Below are 11,070 nucleotides of genomic sequence, written 5' to 3'. Positions count from 1 at the left end.
AGTTTGCTATATCAGAGATACGCACAGTGTAGTGTCCGTTACAGTACACTCACACGTGGAGAGTGCCGATTGAAAAATGGTGATCACCACAATAAATATTGAACCGCACAAGCCTACTTGGTTCGGTTAATCGGAGCGCTTGCTGGATGATGCTATCTCCTATCCAATCCACACGGATGCCCCAATCCTTCAAGTAGGCGCCTGGTAGAGGAAACTTCTCACCAAAGCTCGCATCGATTCCTTTGTTCGTTCGATCAAGCGTGAGCGTTTGTATCTCATCCCCGAAAACCTAATTTGGATTCCCTTCCGGCAACAGATTCACACACCGTACCGACCGTAACGTAAGGAGGAAAAGAAATCAATTCGTTCCTTTCAAAACGGATATCTACGGACTGGCAAACAACAAAAGCCCAGACAGACGGAGACGAATCAATCGAAAAGCGATTATCGAATTGGGCGTAAGCGGAAAGCATAAATACGAGCGCGATTGTTCGGCAGAATCCGGTGAAACACATCCGCCTACCCGGCTGCCAGCTCGGTCCCTGTGGGAACTGTGACGCGCAGGAGCGAGGGCGGACGGGAGGGGCACTTTTTGATTCATTAAAAGTATTGCCGAAGCCAGATTTAATGGAATGTTGTTACACAATGAAATTCTCCGCATCATCGATGGCGGATTGATTTGTAAGAGTTTGTGGCGCTGTGCACTTTCTTCCATTTTTTTCTAGACACCGGATTCTGGGAAAAGTGGACCGCGTTCAGGCGATTCACGGTTCCAATTTTCGATCAGACACACGGTACTCGAGTCGACGAAGGACTTGTTGAAAACTGAACATGTTTCATAATCACCATCACGCGTGAGTAACATCGAAATGGCATTAGCATCCCCCAGAAGGATGGTGGAATTTGTGGATCCAATGGTGGTATGTGAGAGTGTGATAGTTCGTCATTCGCCTATCAGCGCAGTGGAAAGAATAGCAGATATTGGAACAAAGTGCTGATTTGGATTCAAAACCGGTAGACCGCAACAAACCTTTATTTCTATCGAACGATTACACTAGTTTACAGCATTTTTGAACTCGGTAAGCTGATGATCATTTTTGGTGTAGAATCATGCCCTGAGTTCGAAAACGCGAAGGAAAAAAAATACAGTAGAGCGGAAATTTTTTCGACTTTCCATACAAGGTTGATGATTTGAAATCGATTTTTGTTCTATTTTTAAGCAAAGTCGCTCACTTCAAACATCTCATTCTCCGTAATCAATGCTCCGATTGAGCTGAAAATTTTACGGTAACTCGCCTACATATGATATGTCAAATAAACGTCGAGAAAGAATTTTTCAGTGGGTTTTTTCTTATTGAAAAAAATACATTTCTTCAAAAAATTTTGGGAATTTTGCCAAAATTTAAGAAGATCGTCCCTAAAACTCGCCAATATCTTGAATTTCATCAATCTGACGCAAATCCTGTATTCAGATGATCGAATGGTATTGTATTCAGCTTTTAATTTGTGGAAAAAGATTTAAAATTGGTTGAATAAAACGCAATATATTTGAATTTTAGTAAATTACATATTTTGAAAAGTTACAAAAGTCGATATTGAGCTAAAACTCAAAAACTGTTCTACTTTAAATTTTTTAAAGGTCGGTTTCGAAATCAGCACTAAATTGTGCTTCAAAAATTTTGGTCGTTGACAGAAGTTCACGACTTTCGTTTTATTTTGTAAACTTGTGTTATCTGAGAGAGCCCAAAAGTGGATATTTTGCTAGAAAAATGGAATCCTGCTCACGACTCTCCCGAAATCCTGCTCGCGGTTCTCCCAGAATCCTGCTCAGGATCCTCCAAGAATCCTGCACAGGATTCTCCTAGAACTCAGCACAGGAAAAAGCAAAAGAGCCAAGGAGCCCAGAGGCCCGGTGGACCGAGAGGCCCGAAAGTACCAAAAGTGGCAAAAGTACCAAGAGGAACATATATGACCGAGATGATCAAAAGGAACATAAGAACTACAAATATCAAGAGGACTCAGATGACCAGAAGGACTTATGGAACCATGAGCACCAAGAGGAAAAGGGGGATCAAGTGTAGCAAGGTGATCAACAAGAAGTACAAAACAAAGATAATCAGAATAAACAAGAATGTCAAAAGGAACAGGAGATCCAAGAGTACCCAGAGGATGAAGTGTTCAAAGAAGAGCATGAGGACCAATAGGACCAATAGAACCAAGAGGACCAAAAACACCAAGAGAAGCAAGAGAACCAAGAGAACCAGAAGGACGAAAAGAACCAGAACGATCAAGATATTTAAGAACTCCAAAAACCAAAAGGACAAAAAAACAAAAGAAGAACCAAGCTCTAAAATAACTAGGGGGGGGGGGTCTAGAAAATCAAAGATACCAAGAAGACCAAGAGGACTCAGCGGACCAAGAGGACCAACAAGACCAAAGAGTGTGAAGAGGATCAAGAGGACGAAGAGATCCATAAGAACCAAGAAAAACAAGAGGAGCAAAATGCCAAGAGACGAACAGAAGAACCAAGTGGAAAAAGAGAACTAGCACTTGAAGGACCAAGAAGAAAAAAGAACCAGGAGGAGGAGTTAGCAAGCTAATAATAAGTTTAAAAGAAATCGACAAGAGCATGACGAAAAGGCTTAGGTTACAACAACAACAAAAAACATATTGAAGATAAAAAGTTCGCAAGTAAATTGTAAGTGGGTAACGGCGATGGATCAGAATCAGAGCCACAGCAAAAAACAAGACCAGAAAAGGAACCAGATCCAGAAGCCAAAAACAAAACCGGAATCAAGATATTTCAAGATATTTGAATTAAAAAAAAGATCCAGAACTAGAAACAGAATAAGAGCTACAACATTAGTCAGATCAAAATGTAGAACAGGAATCAGAACCTGGGTTAGAACAAGAATAAACAACAAAACCAGTTCCAAAACCTAAAACAAACCAGAAAAAAAATGAACTGAAAACAGATATTCAAATCGAAACAGAAATTGTACCAAAACAGAAACAAATATCAAAAGAGTCGAATTAGAATCAAAGCAACGTACAGCAATAAAAGAAAGAGTCAAACCCAAAACAATATTGGAATCAAAAAATGAAAAGAGAAACGTAGACAGAACAATGGACAAAAACAGCAAGAGAACATAACACTAGCTTAAGGCAAAACTGGAAGCATTTCCTCACTTTTTGGTTTTTGATTTTTTATCAAATAACAAAGCAAAATTTTCAAAATCGGTTTTCGTACACAGTTAGAGGAAGGATCAAGGTATCTCCTGATTTTTTTTTAGGTGGAAAATATTTTTCAGTTTAAATGAAACCATTTTTGAATGAAATTTTGATAAAATATAGTTTTTGAAAAATTCGTAAAAGTTTAACACTTGAAAAAAAAAAAACCAGGAGATAGCTCGATCCTTCCTCTAACTGTGTATGCAGACCGATTTTGAAAATGTTGCTTCGTTATTTAATAAAAAATCAAAAACCAAAAAAATGAGAAAATGCGTCCAGTTTCACCTTAAGTATCAAAATCAGAACAGAAACCATTACTTGTATTAGACATTTAACTTAGAACCAATCATTGGAAGCAAACTTAACACAGAATCATAAACAGGGCTAAACATGAAGACAATCAAAAGTGGGTACCAGCACCAAGACTAAAGCCACAAAAATAAATACTAAATCACTGAGATCTTAAGAAAGAACCAGAATCAGATCCAGAGAGATTGCAGCTAGAAAATACAAACCAGGAGTAGCAGAACTAGAAAAAAAAATAACAACATGAACAGCAACAGGCAAAAAAAAACAAGAATCTAAACAGAACTAAATCAGGAACAACACCTAGATCAGAATTATTGAAATTAAAAACAAAACTACTCTAGAGCACTTAATTAATGTCCTTTCAGTGCAGAAAGAAATAAAAAATAAACGCGAAAGCCTAAAAACAAAACAAAATAAGAAAAAGCAATTAAAATTAAAAAAAAAACATAAGCTTCGAGCGTATGTAGTTTGTGCCTAAACAGGAATATGAGCAGCAATTGGATTCACAATCAAAACAATAAACGCAACAAACGAAACCAGAAACAAAGCTTCTTATACCTCGAAACTAGAACAAAAGTAATCAAAACCAAAAGAAGATTCAGAAAAAAAAAACAGAACAAAAATCAGAACTAGATATAGATTATCCTTCTGTTTTACAGAAAAAGAAACAAAATCGAACAGCACAATGCCCACTTACAGTCCGACAAAGCACTTGAAAAAAGTTGTCGAGGCTATTATGATCTTCATTTCACTAGCGCCACCTAGTCGATAGACCAAGAATCAACTAGTTCCCTAACGGATAACCCTGGATGTCCTGGTCAACTTTGCCGAAGACGAAATACTTTTATGTAGTCCAATTCTAGAGATACAGCATCTATGAATTTTTAGGACTCACTAGCGCCATCTAGTCGATAAACCTAGAACTAACTAGTTCACTATCGGACAATTTTCGATGTCCTGATCAGCTTTGCCGAAGACGGAATTTTCATATGTTTGAATTCTTCTGATTCTCAAGATAAAGCAGCTAAGAATATTTAGGACTCACTAGTGCCACCTAGCGGATAAACTTAGAACCAACTAGTTCACTATCGGATAGCTGTTGATGTCCTGATCAACTTTGCCGAAGACGAAATTCTTCTATGTAGTCTGATTCTCGAGATACAGAAGTTCATAATTTTTAAGATTCACTAGCGGCACCAAGCGGATAATCCTAGAACCAATTAGTTCACTAACGACTAGCTCTTAGAAATAGATTATTTTTCTTTTTTACTGAAAAAGAAACATGGTTGGAACCAGAATCAGGAGAATACCAGAATGAACACCAGGATCACATTTATTGGAACCATAGGCGCCAAGTTAGGGGGGGGGGGGGGGGCAAGCATGGTTTAGCCCCCCCCCCCCCCCCCCCCCAATATTTGATGATTTTTCGATTTTCCTATACAATAAATCAGAAAAACCAGGCTTTGCCCCCCCAATAATTTGACCAAGTTGGCGCGTCTGATTGGAACCTCCAATAAACCAATCCAAAGCCACAAATAGAAAATGAATTTGGATCAAAACCAGATATAACAACAAAATAATAATTAAAATAAAAAAAAACAAAAAAGAATTAAAGTATGAATCAGATTTACAATGCAAATCAAAATCAACAGAAACCAACAAACAAACAAAAAATAAAAAGAAATAAAACATTACAAATGAAACTACATTAAACATAAACTGATTAAGAATTAAACGAAAAGCAGAAATTGTAAAAAGACAGGAATAGCAAGTCCGTGCACAAGAGAGGGGTTTTGGGGGTTAGACCCATCCCATTGCCGATGTTCCGTACACTAGACGCCCAGCCGCCCTGTAACGTTTGCATAAACTATTTGGTAAATTTATAGAATTAGTCAATCGTTTATTAAAAATAAGATCCAACTAGATTAGACTGCTTTAAAATGTTCCGCTAGCTTGCTCAATCAACACCGACAAAGCCATTATACGTTCAACACGTGTTGTAATACCGCCGTCGATGAGTCGCACATGACAGAGACGGACCACGAAGAACCGACCATCGCGAAGTGCGTAGAGGCAAACCTCGACAAACGATCATCATACGAACAGCGATCGTCTAGACAGTACCACGAAGGTTCAACTTTTGCAAAGCGTATGGAAGCAAGTCTCGACAACAGATCACCGGACGCTGTGCAATCGCCAAGAGAGTGAGTTACACGGAGGCTTCAAGTATGACACTCACCCGAAGTATATCGAACGAAACCAACAATTTGGACGAGGGATCAATTGGCGCATGCAGCCTCTTGCCTCAGTGCACGCTAATCGCCGAGGAAGATCAGGCGCAATTTTGTAGTTCGTCCGTAAAGAACGTTTCTCGCGTCGTGAAGTGCCCAGCGGCGCAATAACCAACACCGGACTTCAAAGTTACACCAAACGAGCTTTGGAAAGGGCCCCAAAAAAGGGTAGGCTATATAGAAAGCCGAATGAGAACTGTAGCTAAATAATAAATCACCATTCGACAGGGCCTTTTGTTCCGGGCCATTGTGCTATTCGTAACACATGGTTTGGCGATTCAACGAGCGGACATATACACCTTTACGTCGAGAGGAGGGAAGTTGCAGACGTTCGGCGATCACGCGGCCGGCCGGCGGTACGCGACGCATGATGAGCGGGTGTGAAGAACGCGTCGGGACGCCGACGAACGTTCTGGAACGTGAACGTTGGCTAGGGAGCAAGCGGCATGGATACCGGGGCGCCCCGCTAAAAAGTGAAGCAGAATTGATTAACATGTAAGTGAAGAGAACAAAGGTGTAGGAAAGTAGGGAATAGGAGTTAGGAGGAGAAAAGGGGTGGTTCACTTCAATAAATGTGTTAAATTAGAACTTATCGTTTCACTTTCAAGTTAGTTAGAGAGCGGCCAAGCAACTTCTGATGACGTCAGGAGATGACTTAAAAAACTGTAACATTGGCGCCCAACCAAAAAACCCATCATTAGGAGAAAATTAGTTGCAAATGTTTATTTGTTGTTAATTGTTATTTGTCGAACGAACTAGTTTATATGAGAAACTAAGGTTAGATTCGGTTGTATAGTTGAAGAGAGACTTAGGAGTGCAAACAAGAGCTTTGTTAGCGGCAGCTTTTGGCCACGGTATGATGGCGTCTGATCACACCCTATTTGCCAGGACTCGCTGGCGCGATTATTATGTGGATTTGTGGTATTTTAGCTTTTAGAATATGATCTGGTGAGCTATAGGCTTACGTTATTTAGTTGGTTTAGTCAAACTTATTCTTGAGGTCTGCTCAAGGTACATTAGTGATTCACGCTGCCGTTAACCGACCTCTTATCATAGCGTCTTATAGTTCTCTAAGAATTTTTCAAGAATCGAAACATTTTGATTCTTGAAAAATTCTCGTTTGTTGGGGGAATTGTGTAACGTTTGCATAAACTATTTGGTAAATTTATAGAATTAGTCAATCGTTTATTAAAAATAAGATCCAACTAGATTAGACTGCTTTAAAATGTTCCGCTAGCTTGCTCAATCAACACCGACAAAGCCATTATACGTTCAACACGTGTTGTAATACCGCCGTCGATGAGTCGCACATGACAGAGACGGACCACGAAGAACCGACCATCGCGAAGTGCGTAGAGGCAAACCTCGACAAACGATCATCATACGAACAGCGATCGTCTAGACAGTACCACGAAGGTTCAACTTTTGCAAAGCGTATGGAAGCAAGTCTCGACAACAGATCACCGGACGCTGTGCAATCGCCAAGAGAGTGAGTTACACGGAGGCTTCAAGTATGACACTCACCCGAAGTATATCGAACGAAACCAACAATTTGGACGAGGGATCAATTGGCGCATGCAGCCTCTTGCCTCAGTGCACGCTAATCGCCGAGGAAGATCAGGCGCAATTTTGTAGTTCGTCCGTAAAGAACGTTTCTCGCGTCGTGAAGTGCCCAGCGGCGCAATAACCAACACCGGACTTCAAAGTTACACCAAACGAGCTTTGGAAAGGGCCCCAAAAAAGGGTAGGCTATATAGAAAGCCGAATGAGAACTGTAGCTAAATAATAAATCACCATTCGACAGGGCCTTTTGTTCCGGGCCATTGTGCTATTCGTAACACATGGTTTGGCGATTCAACGAGCGGACATATACACCTTTACGTCGAGAGGAGGGAAGTTGCAGACGTTCGGCGATCACGCGGCCGGCCGGCGGTACGCGACGCATGATGAGCGGGTGTGAAGAACGCGTCGGGACGCCGACGAACGTTCTGGAACGTGAACGTTGGCTAGGGAGCAAGCGGCATGGATACCGGGGCGCCCCGCTAAAAAGTGAAGCAGAATTGATTAACATGTAAGTGAAGAGAACAAAGGTGTAGGAAAGTAGGGAATAGGAGTTAGGAGGAGAAAAGGGGTGGTTCACTTCAATAAATGTGTTAAATTAGAACTTATCGTTTCACTTTCAAGTTAGTTAGAGAGCGGCCAAGCAACTTCTGATGACGTCAGGAGATGACTTAAAAAACTGTAACATTGGCGCCCAACCAAAAAACCCATCATTAGGAGAAAATTAGTTGCAAATGTTTATTTGTTGTTAATTGTTATTTGTCGAACGAACTAGTTTATATGAGAAACTAAGGTTAGATTCGGTTGTATAGTTGAAGAGAGACTTAGGAGTGCAAACAAGAGCTTTGTTAGCGGCAGCTTTTGGCCACGGTATGATGGCGTCTGATCACACCCTATTTGCCAGGACTCGCTGGCGCGATTATTATGTGGATTTGTGGTATTTTAGCTTTTAGAATATGATCTGGTGAGCTATAGGCTTACGTTATTTAGTTGGTTTAGTCAAACTTATTCTTGAGGTCTGCTCAAGGTACATTAGTGATTCACGCTGCCGTTAACCGACCTCTTATCATAGCGTCTTATAGTTCTCTAAGAATTTTTCAAGAATCGAAACATTTTGATTCTTGAAAAATTCTCGTTTGTTGGGGGAATTGTGTAACGTTTGCATAAACTATTTGGTAAATTTATAGAATTAGTCAATCGTTTATTAAAAATAAGATCCAACTAGATTAGACTGCTTTAAAATGTTCCGCTAGCTTGCTCAATCAACACCGACAAAGCCATTATACGTTCAACACGTGTTGTAATACCGCCGTCGATGAGTCGCACATGACAGAGACGGACCACGAAGAACCGACCATCGCGAAGTGCGTAGAGGCAAACCTCGACAAACGATCATCATACGAACAGCGATCGTCTAGACAGTACCACGAAGGTTCAACTTTTGCAAAGCGTATGGAAGCAAGTCTCGACAACAGATCACCGGACGCTGTGCAATCGCCAAGAGAGTGAGTTACACGGAGGCTTCAAGTATGACACTCACCCGAAGTATATCGAACGAAACCAACAATTTGGACGAGGGATCAATTGGCGCATGCAGCCTCTTGCCTCAGTGCACGCTAATCGCCGAGGAAGATCAGGCGCAATTTTGTAGTTCGTCCGTAAAGAACGTTTCTCGCGTCGTGAAGTGCCCAGCGGCGCAATAACCAACACCGGACTTCAAAGTTACACCAAACGAGCTTTGGAAAGGGCCCCAAAAAAGGGTAGGCTATATAGAAAGCCGAATGAGAACTGTAGCTAAATAATAAATCACCATTCGACAGGGCCTTTTGTTCCGGGCCATTGTGCTATTCGTAACACATGGTTTGGCGATTCAACGAGCGGACATATACACCTTTACGTCGAGAGGAGGGAAGTTGCAGACGTTCGGCGATCACGCGGCCGGCCGGCGGTACGCGACGCATGATGAGCGGGTGTGAAGAACGCGTCGGGACGCCGACGAACGTTCTGGAACGTGAACGTTGGCTAGGGAGCAAGCGGCATGGATACCGGGGCGCCCCGCTAAAAAGTGAAGCAGAATTGATTAACATGTAAGTGAAGAGAACAAAGGTGTAGGAAAGTAGGGAATAGGAGTTAGGAGGAGAAAAGGGGTGGTTCACTTCAATAAATGTGTTAAATTAGAACTTATCGTTTCACTTTCAAGTTAGTTAGAGAGCGGCCAAGCAACTTCTGATGACGTCAGGAGATGACTTAAAAAACTGTAACAGCCCTTTACCAAAATTAGTCAAAATCCCTCCCTTGTCACCTTTTCTGTGTACGGGCCTGAGGAACAGAATCATAGCATAAACGATAAGATATGGAACCAGAACCGGAACATAACCAGGATGCGAACGAGATCATAAATATTTGAATCAGGAAAAACAAATCGAGAGCCACAAATAGAAAGAGGATGACAAACAAAACTATATACGAAATCCAAATTGGCAAAAAAAAAAAAAAAGAAAACCAGGATGGAAGCTTAAACCAGATTCACAATGAAAACAAACAATAAAATTAAAAAAAGGTGAATGAAAAAGTAACATCAGAAAAAAAGTAGATATATGGATGAACACCAAACACTACCGAACACAACCAGTTAATAAAAATGGAAACGCAAAGCAGAGCTAAAAAACACACATAAAACAAGTTCAGAACCATAGCAGTAAAAAAGTGAAAACTTATTAAATTTATAAATATCATGGAACTAAAACCAGAACGAAAACATAACAAGCACCATCATCAGAATGATTGGAACTAAAAAAAAACAAATTCGGAAACATAAATAGAAAAGATAAGAAGTAAAATCAGAAACAAATAAACCAGCAATTTCATAAAAAAAATAATCAAAAACATAAATATAACATGAATAGAGATTGAATTAGAAATTAATACCAAAACCACCACGAGAACTAAAACCAGACAAACCATCTGAACCAGACTTTGCACTAGTTTCAGAACCAAAACGAAAATTATAATCATAATTGTAATCAGAAATGCATCCAGACTCTGTACAAGAACTGAAAAAGTACAAGAGGCAAAACGAAACTCCACAGCAAAAAAACAGAACGAAACAGTAACAGAAGTTTGCCCTGAGTAAGGTTTAAGCGACTCTGAATTGAAAACTGTTAAACTGGTTATCAGCTCACGGTCATCAACTAACCTCAAGCATGCGAGCTTTCTCCAGAAAACCAACAGCCACATAACTACATCCTCGTTAGTCTTCGTCAACTGTCAACCGCGGATAACGGCGGCGACCGTACATCCGTAGTGGATTTTCGACTTACACATTCCGTGAAAAATGTGGCCCCATAAGTCCACTGGTCGTCATCGTGGTTGTAGTTGTCTTCCGCAATTCGCATACGGTTGGCGGTGGCTTGGCTTTTCTGCGGAAGTCTCGTCCTAACAAGATTGGAAAAAATAAATAATAAGGGAACATGCAAAACAGCGCTCGGTGGAGGGAGATGCTTGTATTGTAATGCACGTGTCGTGTCCGTCGGTGTATTATTATTTTGCCCTGAGTAGCTCGTCACCAAGTCAGTTCATCATTGTCATTGTCGTTACTCCGTGGCCGGTTCATCCAGGGAACTGTGGAATGTACAATTTTTAGATTAGTTGAACTTTTCGACTCTGATGTTAATCTGGT

The 11,070-nt window shown here is 40.7% G+C and overlaps 1 long non-coding RNA gene across 1 annotated transcript; it reads left to right on the top strand.

Moving 5' to 3' along the window:
- The first annotated feature begins 5,049 nt into the window (after window positions 1-5,049).
- LOC109408264 (uncharacterized) lies at window positions 5,050-10,781 on the top strand. The gene is made up of 4 exons (XR_003892701.2): window positions 5,050-5,999; window positions 6,060-7,575; window positions 7,636-9,151; window positions 9,212-10,781. It is a non-coding gene; the product is annotated as an uncharacterized LOC109408264 (long non-coding RNA).
- Window positions 10,782-11,070: the final 289 nt, after the last annotated feature.

The sequence above is a fragment of the Aedes albopictus genome, chromosome 1, assembly GCF_035046485.1.
Source record: "Aedes albopictus strain Foshan chromosome 1, AalbF5, whole genome shotgun sequence".
Taxonomy (NCBI): Eukaryota; Metazoa; Arthropoda; class Insecta; order Diptera; family Culicidae; genus Aedes; species Aedes albopictus.
This window is presented reverse-complemented; position numbering and strand designations above follow the sequence as displayed.